Here is a 24443-nt window from a genome sequence, read left to right on the forward strand (position 1 = left end):
CTGTAAATCTTGCATAACACTTGCTTTTGTCATAATTTGTCTACCTAGTTCTGTTTAAACTTAGGGATGTCGGTGGGGGGGTTGGTTTTGCTGTGTATTTCTGCCAGACTTGGCTCGTGAGATTGTCTTTTTGGGATTGCCCAAGTAGTAACATAACATAATGTGTTGAGTTTTGGTATCAGAACACACAGCTCACTCTGGTAGTCTCCTTTATACTGTATTTGATTCTCTTTATACTTGGTTATAATAACTGTAAAGGGGTTGGACATACTTATATGATGTAAGATTTGTGTCAGATATACCAATTAACTCAAATAGCTTTAGAACTAGCTAGAAAAAGCGATAATGATTTTCTTCTGGGCAGACTCATAGTCCATCGGCAAAAGGACTAAAAATCCCCTGGATTCTCTAGCCAAACATAGTGTAAAACATACTTGAAGCAAACTGAAACAGGGCAGAATAGGCTAGCTCCATGACAAATGACAGGGTTAGGGTAAACATGCCCTTAAAGGTAATAATAAAAGCCAATGCTTTCCTTTCTGAGGGAACTTCTGATCTTTTTGGCTTCAGCATTTGCTGAATATGAGTGTCGAAGATAGCCCTGTCTCACGCCTTCATAGCTCAGGGTGGGAAATAGGTATCAACTGATACAACTATTATCATTAATTTCTCAAATGCTAGAGCTCAGCAAAATTGTGACCACTGTGCATGTATTGTTGATGACTTCAGCAGAGTCATAAAGTGTGAGAGGTTATCAACTGATACAAAAATCCATTTCTTAAGTTGCAAGCATCATGGGGTTGGTTCATGGTGTTCAGGGAAGGCCAGGGTTAAGGATGGAGAGGTTGTAGAACCAAAGTCATTCTTGTAGTATGGCAGTCCTGATCAAGAAAACTGAGGGGAGTTATCAGTAGTTGTGAACGTTGCCTTTTTATTCTTTTGGCTGTGGTGAACTTCAACTTTTTATTTTGCAGACTAGGGCTAAAATTAAAATTAAGCAAACTCAGAGTTACAAAGAACAGCCTGTTGATTTCAAACAAAATCACTGCAAGTTTGCAGTGGATAACAGGAGTTCTGAACAGAATTAATTCTCTTGGGAAATGCTAAGGTTAAGGATGAGATAAAAGTTGGCCTTCTGGAACCTGAGTATCCTCCAGTTGGAACTGTAGTTGAATCCACACTGTGAAGTAACTGATACCCTGTATCACTTCTGTTTGTGTGTCAGTCATTTGTGAGTCAGTCATTTGCGAGTGCCTATTTTGTATTCAAGTAGCATCTTTCAGTTAGGATTACTATCTTAGAGGAGAGCAATGGCACAGAATTGGGATTCTTAGTGAAATTCTGAAGGTCCTGTCAGAGAAGACAGTACTTTTTCTAGAAGCAGTGGGTTACTTCACTTTAAGTTTAGGATTAGAATATAGGATACAGCTAGGATACAGCAAGCTGAGGTTGAGAACTGTGGATTGTCACCTATTTTAAGGTGGGTAAGCAGACTGAAACTAAAGCCCATAGTATATGTCAAGATTCTGTTCTTTCATTTCATTCTAGTCTTGTGTTTCTCTTGTCTGGAATTGCTGTTGAAGGACAGGTGTTGGGAATAGGACTGTTTCAAACAAGCCCCTATGTAGTTTCCTGTGGGTCTAAATACCTTATCGTTATTCTTAAAGCAGCAGGGTTTCCTGTTTGGAGATGGCTAGGGTTAGAGTTATGGTTGTTTAGAATGATTGCTGTTTGGTTTTGGTTAGATTTTTTGTTTGTTTTATTTTGTTTGCTTGTTTGGTTTTGGTTTGGGTTTTTTTGTGTGTTTTTGTTTTGGTGGTGTTTTTTTTGTTGTTTGGGTTTTTGTTGTTTTGTTTTTTTTAAGGTGAACTAGTAAGGATAAACTAAGTTTGAGATTCAAAAAATACTGCTATGTAATTTATACACCCACTCTCCACATTTCTAAAATCAAGCTTAAGGTTCACAGGCTTATACCTGAGGAACATGGATTTCAGCTGATTTCAGTCAGGACATGTGACATAAACTGAAGTTAGGTATCAGTATTTTTGAGTATTGTATTATTTTGATTGCAGATAGGAGTGTGTTCTTCACCTTTGAGTAAGTCTAGGACAGTAGTTATGGTAGAGGTCCATGTTAAGAATGACTACCCAATAAAAAGTAAGAACCACAATTTAGCTTCAATTTACTGGAAATAAAACACTGTTTTGTTTGGTTTTGGTTTTTTTTTTAAGCAAACATAAATATATGTAAGTAAAGAATTGTCATACATTTTGTGTTAAATCTATTTCAGCCTCGACGGGAGCTACCAAACATGTTTGTAATAAAACCAGGAAACTGGAAACAGCTGACATCTTATTTAGGGGATGCCAATGAAGAACCCCAGTATCAAAATTTTTAGCTTTTATCCTGTTAAGGTAGTTATGGAGATGTCTTGAAACAGTGTTTACACATTGAAAAGATGAACCAAACAAATTAACAAGTTATAAAAGACACAGTAAGGAGACATACTGTACCTGTTCTCTTCATTTCTACCTCAGTTTCTGGCCATTTGTTTGATGTGTTAAATAAGAAATACGTTTTCTACTTCCCCTACTTATTAAATGCAGATTTAATAGAGATATTTCTAGTGCTTCATGTACATCTATCATGGTATCATTTAGCATGCTATCAATGGAAGAAGAAAATATCAAACAACTGAAGTAATTATGCTTCAGTACTACATGGTGGAATAAATATGCTCACAAGAGGGTTTGTTTTTAGAGAGTACAGAAGCATGTGAATTAAATTCTGGATGTAGAGGTGTTTCTGACAAAAGGATAGTCTGAAACAGCAAAAGCATCTCCTGACCTATTTGAAGTCAGAGGCTGCAGTTTGGCATCTGTTAGTAAACATAAGTGGATGTCCTGGAGTTAAAGTCTATAATAATAAAACAAAACATGTATAGTAGAATTCTCTTGCCTTTAACATAAAAATGCAATGCTAGTGATTAAGTAAGGCTGATGCTTGGTGTTAACAAAAATATCTGTTTTATGCATTAACATAAATTGAGACTTCTCAAACTTAATTTTAAAATGTTTTCATATATATTTACAGTATAAGTACTTATATTTTGAAAATTTCTGTCAAGATGTAGAACTCCTAAAAGTTAACATCCTTTACCTTTAGCAGTTGAAAATACGTTCATTTCTAAGGAAGTTTCCATGTAAAAAATAGTAAAGGGAGTATTTTATACCTTACAACATGCAGGCAAAATCTCCAAAGAAACTCTGCAAAATGTTGTTTGTTTATGGTGCTGGGATTTTGGTGGTGTGGTTTTTTTGTTGTTGTTGTTTTTTTTAAGCAAATACGTTTATGGTATTGGAAATGGTTGAAGGTTTTGCTCACAGATTTGTATTTTTAAGAAGGAAGCCAACTTTTTCTCACTGTCAATATTGTGCATTGCAGACTGTGAAAATCAAAAGATCTGATTTTCCAGAGCGATTCAATTGACATTTCCTTTCCACATTCTAGACTTCCAAAATGTTAAGAGTATTGATTAAACATCTGGTATTTTGGTAGGTTTCCCATATCTTTAAAAGAACAGCTCTCAAATGGTTTGGAGACTCCAAAAGCTCAAAGGAGGAGTGTGCTGTTTTTCATTTTAGTGTAATTGAACAGATTTTGGGGGGAGGGAGGAGGGAACTCACAAAAAGTTTTATGTATGTTGCACTGTATAGATGTATGTATATAAATGAAATAAATACTCCAAGTGGCATCTCCTTTCATTCCAGATTGCCATTCTTTTAGTAATTTCCTCTGACTAAAAGGAGAATATTTTTTTTGTCATGTGAGGAAATGGCAACAGTAATTAAAAATGTGTCCATAATTTGATGCCATTATCTAAAAAGTCCCTTAATAGATAAGGTTCATGGCTGTGTAACTGTTCTTCTGTGCCTTAAGCTTAGCCAATAATAGACACCAATAAAGAGTTAAAGAAAAAGGGCCAGTGTAGAGTCATCCATTCGTTGTTACATCATCCCAGCTTGCAACAATCAGTGATACAGGAATGCCTTGAGCCAGAAGTATTGTCACACTTATACTCCATGAACCTGTTTAATCTATTTTTCTGTGCATTTATCCTTTTGACTTCCATTTTATCCTGTGGCAGTGAGTTTCATAGTAAGATTCAGTGCTGTATGGAAATGTGCTCTGACTTAAATAGGTCTGTTGCCTGCTTATTTTCTGGGGTGTTCCTTCATTCTTGTGTGTTGCGAAACAAAAAATAATCGTTTTCTCTTCAGTTTCTGCACATAATTCTTGTTTCTGTAGCCTTCTGTCATTAGCAATCTCTTTTCCAAATTAACAAATTCTTCATAGGTTTGTATGGTATGGAAACATGTTTTAAACTTTCATGCTGGCAGACTTAGTGGCCCTTCAAGTTCTACAGGAACTTTCATTTTTTATGCATCTATGTGCATTTTTAGTTTGTTCTTTTAAACAAGAATTTAGAAGAAAATGAGAAAGGTAAGGAAGGAGTAGAGCAAAAAATGGAAGGCTGTCCCAACTTCTCCTTTTCGCTCTTCCACATCATTTCCATTAAATTATATTTTTTTCTTTCTGGAACGTAGATTGCTGGCTGAATCCTGCAAACATTTACATGAATTAAATATGCAAAATAATAGACAAAATATGTAAGCTAAACAAAGTTGTCTGGAATTCTCTGTCACGAGTAGGCTGAATTATGTTGCTATTGCAATGAAATTCTTTTTCCTGTTTAAAAAAAAAGCTGTTTCAAACTGGCTTCAGTGGAACAGATCTCATTCTGGGGAACACAAACATTTCAGTTTCTACTCTTGCAAATCAGTTGAAGAAAATTGGAGGAATTTTTAAGTTGCTGATATGCTACTGCTGCTTTATTGTCATCATTCTGATTTATCCGTTGTATCTCATGGTTTGGACGGTAGATAACTTAATTAAGTGATGCAATCCAACCAAGGATCCTCAGAGAAGAAAAAACTAAATTTTCTGTTTTATTTTATTGTGAAAGGAGAAGATTTCTCATCAGAGTAAAATCTTCAAGTTTTAGATTATAATCTAATAAATTCTAAGGTTATTAGCAGTCTTATGTTCTCAAGAAAGGAGGTAAAGATTCCACCCTGTGAAAAATTCCCACTCCCCTTGAATGTTTAGCATCCATTTACCATGCTTTCTCAGCTGTTACAAGTGTAACTTCATTTATGGATGAAAGCCACCACTGCAATGTTCTTCAGCAGCTCTTAAAGTCTGAGGGCTGTATGAATTTAAAAACTGATATATCTCATATATATAAGTGCCAAGTCTCAAGTCTCAATTTTTAACTCAAGATTCATTTCTCAACAAACCTTTAACCAGTCAACCATCAGCTGTCTGGTTTCTGTCTCAGCATGCAGGTCAGGACTTACTGTCAGCATATAGTAAAAGAACAGGTCAGATACATGAGCTTTACTGCTCCAGATACAAACTTGTCTCTCTTCGTTTTGGCCAGTAATGGAATCAGCCTTCAAGATGGGCAGCGAAAGCATGGAACTCACATTGAGACTTAGTTATTCAATAAGATATCTTTTTCTATTTTTTTTTACTGTCTGAGTCGACACCATGAAATGTGAGACAGGGAGGAAGCAGAAGCTTGAAGAACTTGGGTAACAAGGTAATTGTTATACTGCTAATGATCTTAGTGTTGCTTATGGGATTAGGAAGACCAGCTGTATTAATGAAAGCTAGTTAAAAATATTTACTGTGATAATTTTCCACCCAAAATTATACTTTTGTTGAAACCAAAATGTTCTTTTTCCAAAACAAAATATCTTAGTTAAACCAATAATTCTAATATGAAAAGTCAAAGTAAATAATTTTGGGCTTTTTTCCTGATGAAAATACATGATTTTGATTTTACATCTTGAATGTCATCTCACTGTGCAGATATTTTAAAATTTATATCCACACAATTGTACCATTATGTCTATTGCAATTGTAACTATTTAGTAAATCCACTGCAGTTGCAACTTCAGTGACATTATCACAGGAATAAAGGTGTCTTGCTGAGTTCATGAAAAATTGATGATCTGATCTGAGACACAGAAAGTATTCCCAGAAAGGCAGGTGTGTCTTTTTAGAGTCTGTGTATTTATTCCTAATTTGTTACAATTTTACATTATTTTGAAGAAGACATTGGTAAAATGTTGGTAATTTATGTGGAGTAAAATGAACATGTATTTTAAAGAAGGATGAATTGTTTCTGGCAGAATTTAGCAGTGATAACACTGCTGAAATAGCTTAGGTTAAGTAATCATTTCAGTTTTTCAGGGTTGATTCCAAAGCTCATTAGTTTTTTTTTTCATTGTCTTCAAGGAGGTTTGGATTGAGTTCTCACTGAAAAGAGGCAAAAGGCAAGAGTTCTGGGATCTCAACTTTCAGCAGGGCTTTTTTTGCCTACTTAATTCCAATTCATTTGTCTCTTCTAGATACTGAATTCTAGAAAAGGTAAGAGAAAATGACTCAGCTTAATAAAGTGTTTAAGACAGTTAAGACAAATTTTAACTATTATTAGTACCAGTGGACTATTCTGTTGTTCTCTCAATTTCACTCCAAGAACTAAATGGATCCTTCAAAATCTGGCTAACTACCAAGGACACAATCAAACATCTGTGCACCAGATGCAAAGAGCATTATGTCCAGCTGTGTTACTGCAGCTACATCTGCAGAACACCGCATATGTCAACTGCCGTGGCCAGGAGGTTTTTGGAATACTATCTATAGGAGTGAAAGCTTGAAGCAGAAGTAGAAGAAGAGGGTATTTTGGCTTTCTACTTTTTCTGTGGTCTTTTACCTCTCTCTATTTCTTAACTGAGTTGCTTGTAAGTTTGAATTAATGGAGGAGAATAGCAGGTGATTTCTCACCAGTGGAGACCCAGTCTCAAGTTATAATAAGTAAAAGAAAAAAGTTTCATCTTATCCTGTATTTTCATTTCTAAGTTGAACTTTTCTCTTACAAAATACTTACAAGTATTCAGAAAAATACTCATTTCTATCTTTGGAGCTGGTGAAGTCCTGTATGTTAGCTGAGGAAAATTAAGGAGAACGTTTCTTGCAGATGCCACTAGAACAAACTTCCAGAAGAATTTGGGAATTTCTGTTTGACTTGCTGAAGCAGTAAGATTTTATCAGTAGGATATATGGATAAAATGAATAAAGCAGCAAAGTTGTGTCATTCAGTGCAAGATTTATTTTACATATTTCCCTTTTTTCCCATTCCCTTCAAGAATCCGTTGCAATTGTCATAACAGTATGTGAAAAAATATTTTATCTGTAGATCTTTGATTTTTCCTTCCTAACAGCCTTAATAGAAAAAGCAATAGCAAGTTAGCAAATTGAAGGATTTTATTTTTTTCTCCAAAAGGAGCAGAAGCAGCATTCATTGACTGTAGGTTAGTAACAGTGGCTATTCCTTTGAGCTGGCAACATTCCTTTAAGCAAGGTTTCTTTGTTTGTTTTTGTTTTTTTCAATTACATCTATAATTCTCACAAGCAAAATAAAGTGCTGATTTCACACTGCTGAATGCATAAACCATTTGTTATACTATTGCATTTGCATGTCTAACTTAGCTTGTGTATTTGTAATTTAAAATGTCTCTTATATTTTGTAAGGGTAGAGCTACCTCAACACTGTCCAACTTAGATTTTTTTTTCTCAAGAAAAACATTCTTGATTTACTTCTTCAGTTTTGTGTTGCTGGATCATTCTCTTCAAAGTTCTTCAATAAATACATTCTGTCAATTGTGTTCCAAACTGTGATTTTATTGAACACAGTGATACATCTTCATGCTTTGACCACATACGAGAAGTAGATACTGCTTTTGCAAATTCATGAGTTATTACCTGGCTCAGTGGAAGCTGTCCTTGCCCATGGCAGGGAGGCTGGAACCAAATCTTTCTGGTTTTTAAGGTCCCTTCCAACCCAGACCCTTTTATCATTCTGTGATTCTATCATGATTTTATGCATACAGAGAAGATGCATTCAAGCAGGTTTAATCAAAACCATCTAACACAATGCCACCATGTTATGAAAAAAAGAGCAGAGATTTGCAAGGAAAGATAAACATAAACCCAAAATGTTTCACTTAATGTCTACTAGTACCTGATAATTTATACAGCTGCAAATAGTAACTGCATCTTACATAAAATTCCTTTTAGCTTTGATTTAGTGTTCTCTGTTTATTTTTTAACCTTCTCCCTCTGTATCCTGCTTTTCCAGTAGTAATAGCTGGATTTCAGATGCATTTTGCCCTGCATATTTGCATCTTCTGACATTGTCAAGAATAGAACAGTGTTGTGGTAGCAGGAGACATAAACAAGATAAAGTACATTTATTTTCCCTAACTTAGATCATAGACAGTGTTATCTAGGCTCTGAACCTAGTTTGTATCCAGATAATAATGGGAGGCAAGATGAAACATTTTTGTAATCATTCCAAGCCTTTTAATAGCAAGTATCTCTTCTCATAAGAAATGTTTTTCTAACTTAGTGAACATTTTTTTCCAAAATGGTGCTTCTACTTTGCTAGTAACCAACTCATCTTAAAGCTGTTAGCTGCTTTTCTTCTGGTTTGTGCACTAATGTATCTGGAACCAGAACATAAGATACAAATTGTACTGAATATTAGAGATCATAAGGAGTAGTAACAATGCCAGGTACAGCTGGAGAGACATGGAAAACAAAATAGTATAAGAAGCTTTTTTCATGGGTTGTAAAATAGACAAAGAAATCTGAAGCAGTTAACTGTTCAGAGGAGGTTCTAATTGCAGTTGTTATCTATTCTGTATTAAAATCTATTTTCTCCTAATGCTTTGAAAAAAAAATCATCATGCTTATTCAGAACTTTAACAGAAGTAGACTTTGTTTGAAAGTATTCAGTAGATGTTAGAATTATTTTTTTTGTGACTGTAATTGTTATCATAAATAAAATCACCTTGGTAGAAGAGCTGAACTCCTGTAAATAATCTTGATGAATTCGCGTTAAAATAGTCAGGAGTGCTGTATCTTAAGGTTTGTGATTCACTTTGCTAGTATAGCCTTGCCTGGAATTTCAGGTTAGTGATATTTGTTACTTTTATAATCAAATAGCCCACCACCAAAACTTTATTGATATGCAAAGGTGAATATGATAGGTGTCTTCAAGTCTTTGGGTACAGTCCCTGGAGTGCCTATGATAAACTAGCCTTCTTTTAATATTTTTCTTAATTCTGTTCGTAGATGTTAACAGGCAACAGGTAAAATTTTCATTAAAATTACCATATTTAGTGCAAAGCAGATGGGTGGGTAGAGAACAAGCTTTCATAGCAGTAATAGCATGGGGGACAAATAAAGTGTATGTCAAGACAGTGAGGTGTAGTTCTAGCTTTGTTCCTTTCATTGTTCATAGAACTTGTCGCTAGACATTAATCTGAGTCCTCCTCATGCACATTATTTATTTTTCTCTCTTTCATTCTGTACAGATGTAAATTAAAATTCTTGAAGGCACTTCTTTTTATCTTTTTGTGCTCTAGAAGTATGGGTTTTTTTCCTCACCCTTTTGAAATCCAGGAGTGGTCTAAGCTGTCCTGGGTTCAGGAGCAGAAATACTTGCTGCTAAAAGTGTTCGTTGATAAATTATGAACTATACAGTGCTTACAAGTTGTTATGAGATCTACTGTGATTTTACACTGAGAAAGCAGGGGTTTAGGCAAGCGTCATTAACTTCCTTGCAGAACAATTACAAACAGTCTCCAGAATATTTGTTTGCATTTTTACCTATGTTTTTGCTTGTTTTTTCTATTTTCTTTGTTTCTTTATTGGGTTTCTTTTTAACACTGATGTTGTTCACCTTTCCTTGAAAGATTCTAAAACTATGATTTTCCTCATGTCTGTACCCTCTCACAACTTGGCTAATGGTCATAGTGGTAAGATTTTCTAATCTGAAATACTTGTAGATAGAATCAAAACATTTTCCAGAATTTTGTAATAGTTTTAAATTATTTAGTGTTTGGGTGCTGCCATTTGTGTAATGAAGTCCATGACACAGTTCCTTTGAAGGAACATAAAAAGAAATATTTAAAATTCATAATAAGAAATGAGAAAGAATCTCACCTAGAAGATTTCCATTAAGATGCTACAACAATTTTACCATGAGTTTGGGTGATAAGGAATATTCACTCAAGAATTTTACTTGGCTATTCCTTAAAAATAGTAATTAGCCATTGTTTAGGAAGTTAACTTGTGGTGTTGTAAATTCTTGGTGTTTTCTCTGTCCATGGGTATTCTGTGCCATGTTTTCTTCTTCATATTATCAGTTATCTTAATCATTTTGTCAAGACTGGAAGGGGATTCTGGGTGTTTCACATAATTTCCACATGTGAAAGATCCATGTCTAAGGAAAGAGTCATAAAGCTGTTAACAAGCTTTTTCAGAGTGAGGAATTGTCTAGCTTACCTTAGTTCAAAACTTAATAATGACCCCTTGTTTATCATAGTTAGGGCTAGTATACCATTGTCATTTACCTGTTATTTTTTCTGATAGAATTGCTGAAAGATGATGTGCTAGCTTCGGATGTAAATATATGGAATTTGAAACCAAAGATCATAGGGGCATTCTCGTGCTTGCGTTTTCTGACCTTTCACTTTCCTACGGGTTTTTTTTTAAGAAAGAACAAGTTTTATGCAATTTCCATTTTCTTTTGCTAGGGTAAGTTTCATATGACTGAGAAGAGAATTTATTTATTTACCACTTGTAGAAGTGATTATAGTCTACATCTTCCAAAATAAAACATGTTTAAATTTAATAAAAATAATGCTATTGCAAATTTAACGTTATTGTACTTTTCCAGCTGTGGAGCTATTAGTCAAGCTGCTAAGTCATGAATAATGCTTCTTTTTTTTTTCTACTTGTGATTTGTAACTTGTTTGCAGTATTATGAACATACTTAATTTCATTTTCTTCCTTTCCTTTTCTGTCAGTCTGAGCCCTGCAAACATAATAATAGAGATGTATTCTGTGTGTGATATGCCGTTGTCAAAGGACAGCGTAAGCAACACATTGTGCTGTTACTATAATTCAGCTACGGGACACACAACTGAATTTAGTGGGATTATGCAAATAGTTCAGGTTAGTAGTGTTCTTTCTGAACTGTTTTTAAAGGTAGTCATTCTGCCACAGGAGCTGTTTTTCATATTAAGTAACAGTCTTTTCTAAGAGTCTGTATAGAGTATTTTATATAATAACTGATACAGGTCACTTACCAGAAGTTCTTAGTCTAATACATTAGTGTCATCCTGCTGTGAGCATGGGAATTCTATTTTAAATTGCGGTACATGTTTCTCCTTGTCTTTGCTGTTATTTATTTTTTGGCTATGCCGTAGCACTGTGATCTGCTATGATTAACATCATACCCTTGTAATCCAACATTCTTGCTATATGTATGATATTTTCCTTTAACACATTTCATAGAAGGGCAAGTTCTACTTTGTAGAGAGCATCACTTATTCAGAACTGGAAAAAATAATTTACTTGGTCAAAGGTTCCAAGGTCTTCAGTGAAGGGCAGGTAATTTCTTAGCATCTGAATCTTTTTGATGCAAAATTTTGATGCAAAAATAATTATGGATTATTGCTATGCTTTTATTTACATGTTCCGGTTTAGTTTATTTTTTCTTACAAAACCGGTGAGTAGTAAAATGCTATGTGTTACAGGAATAAAGATTTAACTAGACATATTCTGTCATTGTAAAGCAATAGCAAATTGTTCCCTTGCAGCCTAGAAGAGACTAGATGTCATTGCTCTCTAATGAAAGGTAGATACACTAGCCAGTGTGGACTGTGTTGATTGTTTCAGTGCGGTTCTTGACAAATTTAGAAAGAGAAAGCCACAGTGATAGCCATAGTGAAGCCATAGTGCAGTCATTTAGCTTAAGCAGTTTTTCTCTCCACAGTTACTACTTTGTTTCTTTTCTTTCTTTTCTAATTTAGATCAGTTCCCCAGTCCACCTCAAGACAGCCTCAATAATTTAGCACCACAGCCAGGAAGTGGAACAGTTGTACAACAACTGTTGTGCATAGGAACCATTTCAGTTCTTACTACCATCAGCTTTGCATTGTCAAACCATGTCCTCAACTGTGAAGAGTATATGAGCAAATATGAAATAAACTGAATAGATTGGAATTGAGAGAAGCACTTCTTGATTTTTCAGTAAATAAGAAATGTTCCCTTTGGATACAGATCAAGTGTGTAATTTTAAAAGAAGTTAAATTAATGATTTATTTTTGTAATCTTGCATCATTGTTTCAATGCTATTTGAATGTGCCTTATAACAATAAAAACATATATTCTTCTAATAATAAATCAAAATTAAATTTGCGGCTGATGTTCAAGACAAACATCCTGAAAAGAACAATACTTATTAAGCAAAATGACCAGGTGTTCTGGTGGAAAATACAGTACCACTGCGATTAGCAAGGTAGAGGAATTGTATTCTGAGAAAATTCCAACTTTTTTCTTCTCTTTTAATGATGTATTTGAATAAAAAATACAAAAAGTGTTTCAGAATTACAGTATTTTGGTTGAGTAATATCTAAAATACAAAAAATATTAACTGTTATTGTTTCAATTCATGGTACCACACTATATCAAAATAGCATTAATATTTTTTATTCATTTGAGCTGTAATCAGTTAATACATCAAAACCAGTTTCAATTACTAGATCAATTTCTGTGAATCACATGTTTTGAATAGTCATTCTCTTAAGTCCTGCCTTAATGTGGGTGATCTGAAAGGGAGTACACTTTCCTAAGCACTTTTTCACAGATGAAAATTTGCCATCCTGATGCAAAACTGATCCAATTCTGAAGCTGAACGAAATACTACAGACCAAAACACTGCGTTCTTCAACTCTTTTATTGACAAGAATTTCTACAAATATGGTTTGAAATTGAGCTTTTTTTTTCTTCCTCAACATTAAGTAATGCATATAAACATCAGTTATTTGCAGGACGGTAAATATCAGGATCTGTTTTGATGATTACACCGCAGTTTTCTACCTCAAAAAGATATAGTCAGCTAGGAATAATATTTTTTTATATCCCTGTGAATTATAAGTTGCTCATTTGCACAGGCTTTGAAAAAAATTTGCCTGTCTGTCCAGGCTTCTTTCTGTAACTGCTGTCCAGCTCTTTCAAAAGATTGTTGCAAATCTTTGCTATGAATTAGGATTTTGGTAGAGCTCTCTGCATAACATTTTTGATCCACCATAGGAAGGTTGAAGTCTTCTGGACTAGTTTTACTACATGCTAATCACTTTTCCCAACAGACTTCTCAGAGTTAATACTTATCTTCTTTCTATAATTTATTTTTCTGCCTGTCCCAAACTATCCAATGAACTAGTCCTGTCTCCTGGTGCTTCCTCAAATTTCACACTAGATGTTTCGTGGTTCTAAGAACATACTACTTCACTGTAGGGGCTGGAGAAAGTTACAGTTGCCTGCCAAATCTGTTTAAGCTTTTTTCTAAATTAAGTCCTTTTTCTCACCATTTTCACTTTCTTTCCCTTCTCTTACAAAAGTAGACCTGTGATGGGGTATTGCAAAAATTTCAGCAGAATTGATAAATATGCTATTAGAAAATGTTGTTGGTGATCTTGTTACTTGTTTTTGTCACAAGAGCTGTGTGGCAGCAGTGGGTTTTCTTAATTTTAGGATTATTTCATCTTTTGGGCTTTTTTCATGTCACACTAGCTGTCCTCAGTGCTCTTGTGTTTGCTTTGTGCTAAGGACTGGTCTTAAGAAATCTTGACGTTCCATGATTACTTGCAGCTTGGCTTTCTCTCTATAGGCTTGTGTTCCATTCAAACCACTAAACTAACTGTCAGCTAGCTTCTCTCTGGGTTTTCACATACTGCTGGGAGGCAGAAAAACTAGTCTTATCCAGACAGCACTGAGGATGAGTTGCATGAAATTACTTACCCAGTCTGCTTGCAAAAAATGTATATTTGTTGTAAACATATGCATTGTCTGTTAAAGGCATTTCTAAGACTTAAAAATACTACACCTCTTGAGGGGATAGTTTGCTATGTGGCACCACAAACGGTAGGTCTATTAAAAGTCAGGTTTGAATATGCTATCATGTTGAAGTACATGCTTAAATGGATGAAGTGGCATACATTTTACTACAGGAAATGAGAATAAATATATTAAATTGAGGAGTCATAGTCACCTAGAAATGGAAAGTAAAATGTTTTTTATGCACACTCTTCAGAGTCTTCATATGGATTATTTTTTCCTTTTTTTTTACTTCACACTAAATATCGTTAAGCTGCTAGTAGCAGGAAATCTTATATGTGAGAACACAAGATAAATGCTCTTCCCCATCAGTGAAGGCATGTTTGCATTTTTGTTTAATAACAACTTCGATCCTTCTACTGTTGGCAGTGGTCATTGAGAAATCCTGACATAAAGAAGGTATCTGCAAGATAAAGTTCCACAAGGGATGATTAGCAGCACTTAAGTTTTCTTTTTGTTGAAAGGAAGAATCCCTGATTGAACAGTGCATTGAATGATATGACAAGCAAGTACTTGATCCCTGTCCAGCTGGAAAGGAATTGTATTCATCAGCAGCTTTTTAGCTAAGGATGTCTTTATATTTTCACTCTTTGTTTGAGTCTCTCCAGATCCTCCCTTTACTTCATGTCAGCACTATATAGTAGGTATGCCAAGTGGTTTTGAAATTTAAATTACAGTCTCTTTTTCAGATGTTATTGGAAAGAACATATAATTTATAACCACGTGTTAGGAGTACAGGATGTTCATGGTTCACTGCCAATTCTTCTTTTGTAAAGTTAATAAAACTTTCATAAAACACTTATACACTTGTATATTTCATGGTAAAGATTTTTTTATCTCATAGGCTAATGTAAAGATTTATTAAAAACATTTTTTTTTGTTAAGAGGAGTGTCGATAGTTTGCAGCTGAGTGTAATTTTGAATTCCCAGTAGATGACAGTCTGACTGAAAATGACACTAACAGCTTTGTTGATTTAGCACTAAAAATAAAGGATTCTTTCAAATGATATAAAGCTCTAATACCCTGAGTGTGCTGAAATACACTTGAGACCCTTAAGTAGAGTTTCAGTGAAATGTTCGCCAGCAGTATGGATTCCGGTGAAGAAGCGTTAGCATGCTTGCTGGCACTGACCCACTGGGCTCCCACCTAAAAACTGGTGTGAAGGACTGGGATACTGCACTAAGAAGAGAATCTGATAGGTCTAAATATGGAAACCATAAGAGCTTTGGATAATGTAATGGAATAGACTTCTAGTAAGACCTTGTGACATCATCGTGACTAAGTTTTTCTTTTGTTGTGGGTTTTTTTTTCCCCTCAAAAATTGAGCACTTGAACTATTTAATTCAGTAGCAATCCAAAACTACTACCATCTGATAGCTATGAAGAGGTATGTGAAAAGAGTTGATGGTTTCATGCCAGCTTCTGCAGGATGGTTGTTCACTCTCTTTTTGTGATGTGATAATTGATAGCTTTGCTGGCGATCTTGGCAAAGAAGCTGAGGATTAAATAGCCTGAGAGATGGAACTTTCCTAGTCTTCTAAGTGAGAAACAGACATGTCGGCCAGGCAGTGTGGAAGAGTCTGCAGTACTTCTGCTGTGTTATACTGTACTATACATAAGTACTGCAAAAGATTTTCCTCTATCTTTGACTTTTTTATTTTTCTTTTTTAATTCAAACTAAGAGTATGTAGAGCTATATACTGTACATCTTTGTCCAGTTTTCCATTTCTATTCTGGAATAGGTCAAGTACTTTAGTGAAGAAAAAATATTTTCCACAACTTTAGAGCTGCTTAGTCTAAGCATCTGCACCATTGTAAAGGAGGTACAAAGATCTACACTTCTGTAAATAACTGAACAAAGGAAAGTGAGGAAGGGAATCTGGTGTAGACATAACATCAGAGTTGTTAACAAGTGAGAGAGAACTCTGATAAATTTGTTACTTATAAAATCTAGCTTTTTTACTCTCTCTGTTTTCATGGGAAATATAAAAAGATACTATCTGTCTGATAGCTACTGCTTAAAAAATAAATAAATCACTATTTACTCTAAGCCTGCCAGCATTTGATATTTCATCCATATGTTATGACTACTGCAGTATATTTTTGCTCTCTTTAGTGTTTCTTAAAACAATTCATTCCTGATCCACAAGTAGCTAAACTTGGAGAACAGAAGGTGTACATTTACAGACCTGTAAATGGTAGCAGTAATAATACCATATATGGTAGTTTAAGCTGTGAAAACAGTAGCACTGAATACCGTAAGAAGCAAAGAGGAGAGCTAAGGGAAAACTAAGGATTTGTTGTATTTTTCCATTTTATCTTGCCTATGTGATAAAGTAGCAATGTAGATCCTTAGAGAATCAATTAGTGTGCATAGAAATAAGGAGGAGGTAATTATATAGAGGGAGTTAAAATGGTTGAAAACTGAATGTGTTTATAAGAAAATGTTGAATGACTGCAGATTCTTGACCTAGATCATACAGTGGTCATAAACTTGATGTAAATAAAATCAGTTTCTTGAGGCATGTTAAGCAGAATTCATATAATGGAGCAGCGTTTGACTCATACTGACCTCCAAACAAAATGTGGGAATGTATGTGCACAAATGATGAGAACATAAGCTCATTTCTGAATACGGGTTGGCAAAGGGAATGCATTGTGCTTTTCCTTCTGCAAGCATGGTTTTCCAGATTCAGAAAAAAATGGAGTCTCAGTTGTTACCCTTATAAATTTTGCATTACTGTGCAAAGAGTATCCTGAAGCAATTTTTGTCCTATTTAAATATAGCATAATAAACAAAAAAAAAGAGGTTTTGATGATCAGTATTGTTAACTGATCAAGAAAAGTGTGGGTATTCCTCTGTTGTGCTACTTGTATTCTCACGCCAAAGTAATCTTGTGCATTTTTAATGCCAATTGAAAAGCATAGTGAGGTTCAGGGTATTTCTCCTTAAGCAGTGTTTGGGGTGCAAGGCTTTTTTGACACCCTTTGCTCAGTGAGGCTTTATTAAATTGCTTGGGAAAGCCTGAAAAAGAGAGCAGCTTTTAGTCACATGAACTCTTCAAAAGGATTACTTAAAATGAATCATTTTGGATCTGACTGTAAGCTGAACATTAGGTTTTACCATCACAGTAAATTCTTCCCTTCTAAACTTCCAAGAGACCAAATGTGTCTGGGGTATCTTTTGAATTTTTGAAGCAATCCCATCAATTTCTCAGAAACAAACTTGCTAGGGAAGTCTTCAGTATTATATGAACATGAATCTGCAGAGAAAATAGGATTACTCCAGTACCGTTACTATTAATCTCCCTTAATATAATTAGAAAGCAGGCAAAACCTGTGTTAAACAACCTGGGAAGGGTGTAAAATGCCTGTGGTGGTCTTCAACTCCTCCTAACTGGAAATAAATAGTTATTTTTATACATAGCTGCTATATTCTATGCTAAATGTATTAATATTTAACCTATTTGATGATAATTTTAATATAGCATTCTTGAAAAATTAAAAGCTAGATAACTAACATTGATATTTTTGTCTTAGAATTTCTTCTTATATAGGTAAGAAAAGTAGAAAGAAAAAGGTTATGGTTATAATCTAGTGACTACAACTGAGTGTAAAAAAAAAGGAGTCATTTGCATTTCCCTCTGTTTTTCATTCTGCTACAATCATGAAAGATTAAAAGATGAAAAAAAAAAGCTGGTCTGTGCATGGGGTAGATCTGCTTCAGTACAGTGTCTTGTGTATAATAAAGTATTAGCTATTACAGCTGAAATCTCATGACTGTATTATTAAACTATAGAGGAGTTGGCCTTAGAGTGGCAATAGACAAGCATTTTCTCTTTGTGACATTAGCAGACCACTTGCCCATACACACTGTGATAAATCTGCACTTGTACAAAAGAACGCTGCTTTCTAAAGTGGTGGTTGCGCTGTTCATACAAGGCCAAGTAAGCCAATTGCTAACCTCCTGTAATCTTCAGTGAAGATTTCCCTGTCATCTTTATCTCATTCCGTATTTCTTGATTGCTGGAGCTCTTTGAAAAGAGGGCTGCCATTGGCAGAGCATTTATGCTTCTCTTCCCTGACACTGCCTTTTGCAACAGCACCTCAGCACCTCCAGCCCTGGAGAAGGCTGCATGCAGTATTATTTTCATGCAGTGGTAGCCTTTTCCCAACTTTCATCTTTTCTCTGGATGAATGTTAAACCATTGTCTGCTAAGAAAGCCAGTAGGACTTAAAAAACTAAAGGATAAAGCAAGCACATCAGGCATAATGCTTTCAGTGTTGTAAACTTGCTTGTGCTAGTACTGACTTAGTGAAATAGTCACCAAAAATATCTTCAGGTGTTTTGATTTTTTTTTAATTATAAAATATATGTTAGAAGATTAAAGAATGTACAGAGTGTTCCTCCTTCTCATTCATGTCAAAATGAAATTGATAATTGCCAGTTTTTAACCAGCTCAAATGATGCTTTCACAGCCTTCTCATTGCAGATTACTTACTGTTGCCTTTGATGTTGACATTATTTAATAGAGATCTTTTTTCTTTATGAATTGTTTCAACTTGTTTGTGCTGTCTTCAATTTTATGAACCTTTTGAGAAGGAAACTGTAAACAAATGAGTTAGGATGGTTTAGGAAGAATGTGAATTGTATTTTTAGCAAAAATTGTTTATGACGATGGTTTCATAATATGTAAAACATATGGACCACCAGAAACCCAAATGTCAGACTTCAGGTCTTTGATTTATTATTTCATGTAATTTACATTTTATTAACTTTTTTTTCCTCTGTCTTCCTTTTTAATACTTCACTATTTGTAGCAATAGTGTAGATCTAAACTAGGTATGTTCCTATTACAGGATTGTCCTATTTATTGAAACACGTCAAAATGCTGAAAACAAACTACCAAATGTCAAGATTATATAGCTTTACTGGGGATCTGTGAGTGTTACAGTTTAAAGAGACAATAAAACTTATTTAGCTTTTCTTTTTTCTTCTTCCCTTTAAAAATGTATTAGTGGGTCCATCCACAGTACAGTTTTCTTGAGTCGGTTTTTCTGAGACTGTTTACAGTGCTTATTTATACTTGCGTAATATCTGTAAAAGCTGTTTTCTCACCTAAGGGTCATTTAGAACCATGCCGTAGAATCATAGAATAGTTAGGGTTGGAAAGGACCTTAAGATCATCTAGTTCCAACCCCCCTGCCATGGGCAGGGACACCTCACACTAAACCATGTCACCAAAGGCTTCATCCAACCTGGTCTTGAGCACTGCCAGGGATGGAACATTCACAACCTCCCTGGGCAACCCATTCCAGTGCCTCACCACCCTCACAGTAAAGAATTTCTTCCTTAGATCCAATCTAAACTTCCCCTGGTTAAGTTTTAACCCGTTACCCCTTGTCCTATCACTACAGTCCCTAATGAATAATCCCTCACCAACATCCCTATGGGCCCCCTTCAGATACTGGGTTCAGCAGTAGTAGTCATTTTTCTCAGTCTTAGTAGCTGGTGCAGTGCTGTGTTTTTGACTCTCAGCCTGAGAACAATGATGATAACATCAGTGGTTTTAGTTGCTGCTCAATAATGTTTACTCTGACCAAGGACTTTCTGAGTCTCATGCTCTGCCAGGAAGGAGGAGAAGCCAGGAGGAAGCAGAGACAGAACACCTGACCCAAACTAAGCAAAGAGGTATTCCGTGCCACAGCACGTCATGCCCAGGATGTAGAACTGGAGGCAGTTACCTGTAAGGGCTAAATCATTGCTCTGGTCGAGCTAGGTATCAGTTGGCAGGTGGTGAGCAGTTGTATTTTCTTCCCCTTGTTATTTCCCTTATCATTATTGTTATTCGTGGTAGCAGTAGTGGTTTGTGTTAAACCTTAGTGACTGGACTATTCTTAACCCACGGGAGTTACATTCTTTTAATTCTCCTTATCCCTCTGGGAGTGGGGAGGAGGAAGGTGGGGGAGTGAGCGAACGGCTGTGTGGCTGAGTTGCAGACTGGGCTTAAACCACGACAAACCCCTAGACTTTATTGCAATAATCAAATCAGATTTAAATATTCTGTCTTACAAACCAAAAAACAACTAGCCCCACAGTTTTCTGCTTTTTAATTATGAGTGCACAAGTGTGTATAAAGAAACACAGGCTATATATAACTATAAAGTGACTGTTTACTGCCATCTTCATTTAACCTTCATGTGTTGCATTCCAAATAAACAGCATCCAACCAGTGCAAACTACAGACATATTTGAAGCCTATTTTAATAATGCCAACACAAAATAGTGGGATCCAGAAGACTCAATTTGCACCATGACCCTTTGCCTGTGAGAGCTTGATTTCTCCTGAATTTACCTGAATTTTAGTTTTTTTGGAAATTAAAATACATTGTTTAGTTTAATCTACATCTGTAGGCATTTTGCTAATTAGCAAAATTCAGATCAGGTGTTGACCAGCAGAAATTAATTTGCTATTTCTGCCCAGCCCCCTTCTCTCCCCCAAGGTTGCTTGTGTGAATTTTCATCAGCAAGAATAGGCAATGAAAAAAGTTGAGTAATCTTCGATCCTGCTTTCAGCAGACCTCTGCTGTACAAGTGAATGGGAGATCAAACATTAAAAGATTTGTGTGCTGTACTGTGCTATAGGAATCCAATACTCCAAGAATCATAGGTAATATGATATAGGAAAACAGGAAATCTCCCAAGAACATCATAATTAAGCTGAAATTTTGACTGAGAAATGCAAAAATGTGGTTTACATTGTATAATGCAGGACTTGAGTGAAGACTGCATTGAGCTGTTGTCACTCAAAATTCCATCAATCTAGCACATCAGACTTTTGAGGCACATTAGTTGTTCCAAGTAGAACATAACTAGTATCTCATAATACTGTACTTTTCTGGGTGTGGGTTTATGAAAATTTCCTGTACCTGAATATTTCATAACCATTGTCATTGTTGGCCTCTCTAGAGCTTTGTCTTGATTTTTAATTAAGAAACTATTCAATTTTAGGAGATTTCTGTAAACAAATCAGTTATGATGAGCATTACTGTCTTCCTGTATTATTTTTTGGCAGAATTAGTTCTGTCCTCACTTTTAACTAACCTTTTTCTGGAAAATAAAGTTTTGTTGGTTTAAGATACCTGTCTTCATATGCATAACTTCATGTGGCCTAAGGTGGTTTGTATCTATTCACTGTGTTTCAGTATAGCTTTTTAGGGCTACAGTATGATTGTCTATTGGTATATTTTTTATTTTTTTAACTGATACTAATTGGAATAATTCATACCTGTAAATGTAGGTGTACCACTGGCATACAGGTTTTTATTCCCATGTGGCATGATCTTAGACTGATAAAAACATATGTACAATGGAATTCTGTGTATATTTTGAAGAAGAGGGCATTTACACCATTTTCTTATATCAGAATCACTAAGCAAATGCAAGTCTTGTATATAAAGAAAGCCTTACCTAAATAAAAAGATGTGAGGCATGCTGTGTCTTAAAGTGGATAGCTGATGATGAATGAAATGGGAGTAACTGCAGGATATTTTAGCTGAAGACCTGGAGAAGATTAGACTGTAATGATGCTTGGTTTTTTTCGTTTGGATTGTGCAGTTATATTCTTTGGGCTAAAGAGGTTTTGTTGGTTTGAGTTTAAAAGCTGGAAAACTAGTTGAGGTTTTGTTCATCAAGATGGTTAACGTGGTCACAGAGCTATTTGTAAGGTTGTTCCATAAGTTTTGGAATGACAGCTGTGACTACAACATTTTACAGTATCCTATGACTGCTTGTATGTTTTCTGTGTGTTCATATGTGCTTATAAATTGCCAGTTGAGTTGTGAGGGGCAGTTTCAGTGAAAAGGAACAAAGGCTGAAAATCTGTTTCAGCTGGTGTCCATGCAGGGGCTGCTTCTTCTCCTTCTCTTGCTCCCAGTTATGTTGCTCTCCTTCAATAGAAATTATGTTTTTCCTTAAAAACATTCTACACCTTGAAAGTAGTCTAAATATGAAAGCATCTGGATGTGAACTATTTAGGGATCTAGTCAGCTCCCTTCTGCCATATATAATCTTTCATTACTGTCATTCCACCCTACTTATGCTACCCACCCAGTCTTAACTTTGTTTCTTTCATTTGTTACATAATACAAATATTATTTTTAATGCTTCCTTTGACTTTATATTGTGCATTAAATAAATGTTGAAAAGCTTCGAAAGAAATATTTCCCTGTGGCATTTTAGGTTACAAGTTTGTGAGAGTTTGGTTCGTTTGGGTTTTTTCCCCCCACAATGTGCTGTGTTGCTCGAACAGAAGGATATTTTTATATGTTAAATCAGAATGCCTAGTCTCTTTGATACTATGAAACATGTTGATAAGATGCTACAACAGATTTCTTAGTAGTATAAAAATTATTTTTAACTTAAATCAGGACTCTTGATTCCCTTTTCCTTTCTTTAGTTATTTATCTTGTTCTTTCAGGCTATTGTTCTTCAGTGTTATTTTTTCAATATTATTTCTGTAATCTCCATTCTCCCTCCTATGATAATTATCTTCCTTCTCTCTGACTCAACCCATCAGGCAGCAACAGAGCCCAGATCAGTGTTGGGTCAGTTAATAATAATAATTGTGAGCATTCTGCATACTCAAGGAAGCAGGCCTGTGCAAGTGGCTCTGGCTGATTGCAGGGTAGCAAGAGAATGGAAAGCTAGCTTTCAGCAGTAACTACAGAGTAGCTTTTGTTCTTATGCAATAGCCTAGGTAACGTCAATTCATAAAAATCAGATACACCAGGATTGGGTGTCATGGTTTAAACACAGCCACACAGTCTCTCACCCCCCCCTCTTTCTTTCCTTCCCCCTGGCCACCCCCCACCCCTCACCACCCCCACCCCCCCCCCCTCCCTGGAGGGATGGGGAGGAGAATCAAAATAATGTAACTCCCACAGGTTGAGATAAGAACAGCCCAGTAACTAAGGTATAACACAAACCACTGCTGCTACCACCAATAATAATGATGATAAGAGAAATAACAAGGGAAGGGAATACAGTACCACCCACCTGGGCAGTAGTGTCCATTGTTAAGTCCACCCCTCGATCATGGGCCCATCTGTATGTTGCATTTCTGCCCTGATGAAGTGTCATGGGGCCACTGGGTCAAAAATAATTCACCTTTATGTTGCCAGTCTAAGTCCATCTGAGCCACTTCAGTCTTAGCAGCTTTATCCGCTTGTTGGTTGTTCTGGTGTTCCTCAGTGGCCCAACTCTTCGGTGCATCAGCATCTACATGGTGGACCTTCACCACCAGGTTCTGCATGCGGGCAGCGATATCTTGCCACAGTGCAGCAGCCCAGATGGGCTCACCTCTACATTGCCAGTTGCTCTGCTTCCATTGCTGCAACCACCCCCACAGGGCATTTGCCACCATCCATGAGTCAGTATAGAGATAAAGTACTGGCTACTTTTCTAGTTCAGCAATGTCCAAGGCCAGCTGGATGGCTTTCACCTCAACAAACTGACTCGATTCACCCTCTCCTTCAGCAGTTTCTGCAACTTGTCGTTGAGGACTCCATACGGCTGCCTTCCATCTCCGATGCTTTCCCACAATACGGCAGGACCCATCAGTGAACAAGGCATACTGCTTTTCACTTTCTGACAATTTATTATATGGTGGGGCCTCTTCAGCATGCATCACCTCCTCCTCTGGTGACATTCCAAAATCTTTGCCCTCTGGCCAGTCCATGATGACTTCTAGAATTCCTGGGATTTCCTATTCGAGCTCATTGTGTAATTAGTGCAGCCCATTTACTTCATGTAGCATCAGTTGCATGATGTGTGAAGGAGACCCTGCCTTTGAACATCCAGCCCAGCACAGGCAACCAGGGTGCCAGGAGGAGCTGTGCTTCAGTGCCAGTCACTTCCGAAGCAGCTTGAACCCCTTCATAGGCTGCCAGGATCTCTTCTCCGTTGGGGTATAGACCCTTCAATCCTTTGTATCCCCGACTCCAAAAGCTGAAGGGTTGACCTCGAGTCTCCCTTGGAGCTTTCTGCCAGAGGTTCCAGGTAGGACCATTCTCCCCAGCTGCGGTGTAGAATACATGTTTTACATCTGGCCCTGTCCAGACTGGTCCAAGGGCCACGGCCTGAACTATCTTGCATTTAATTTGCTCAAAGGCTTGTTCTTGCTCAGGGCCCCATTTAAAATCAGTCTTCTTCCGGGTCACATGATGGAGAGGGCTTACGATTGAACTGTAATTTGGGATGTGCATTCTCCAGAACCCCACTGCACCCAAGAAAGCTTGTGTTTCTTTCTTATTAGTTGGTAGTGACATTGCTGTTATCTTG

Source organism: Melopsittacus undulatus, chromosome 4, assembly GCF_012275295.1.
Source record: "Melopsittacus undulatus isolate bMelUnd1 chromosome 4, bMelUnd1.mat.Z, whole genome shotgun sequence".
NCBI classification, from domain to species: domain Eukaryota; kingdom Metazoa; phylum Chordata; class Aves; order Psittaciformes; family Psittaculidae; genus Melopsittacus; species Melopsittacus undulatus.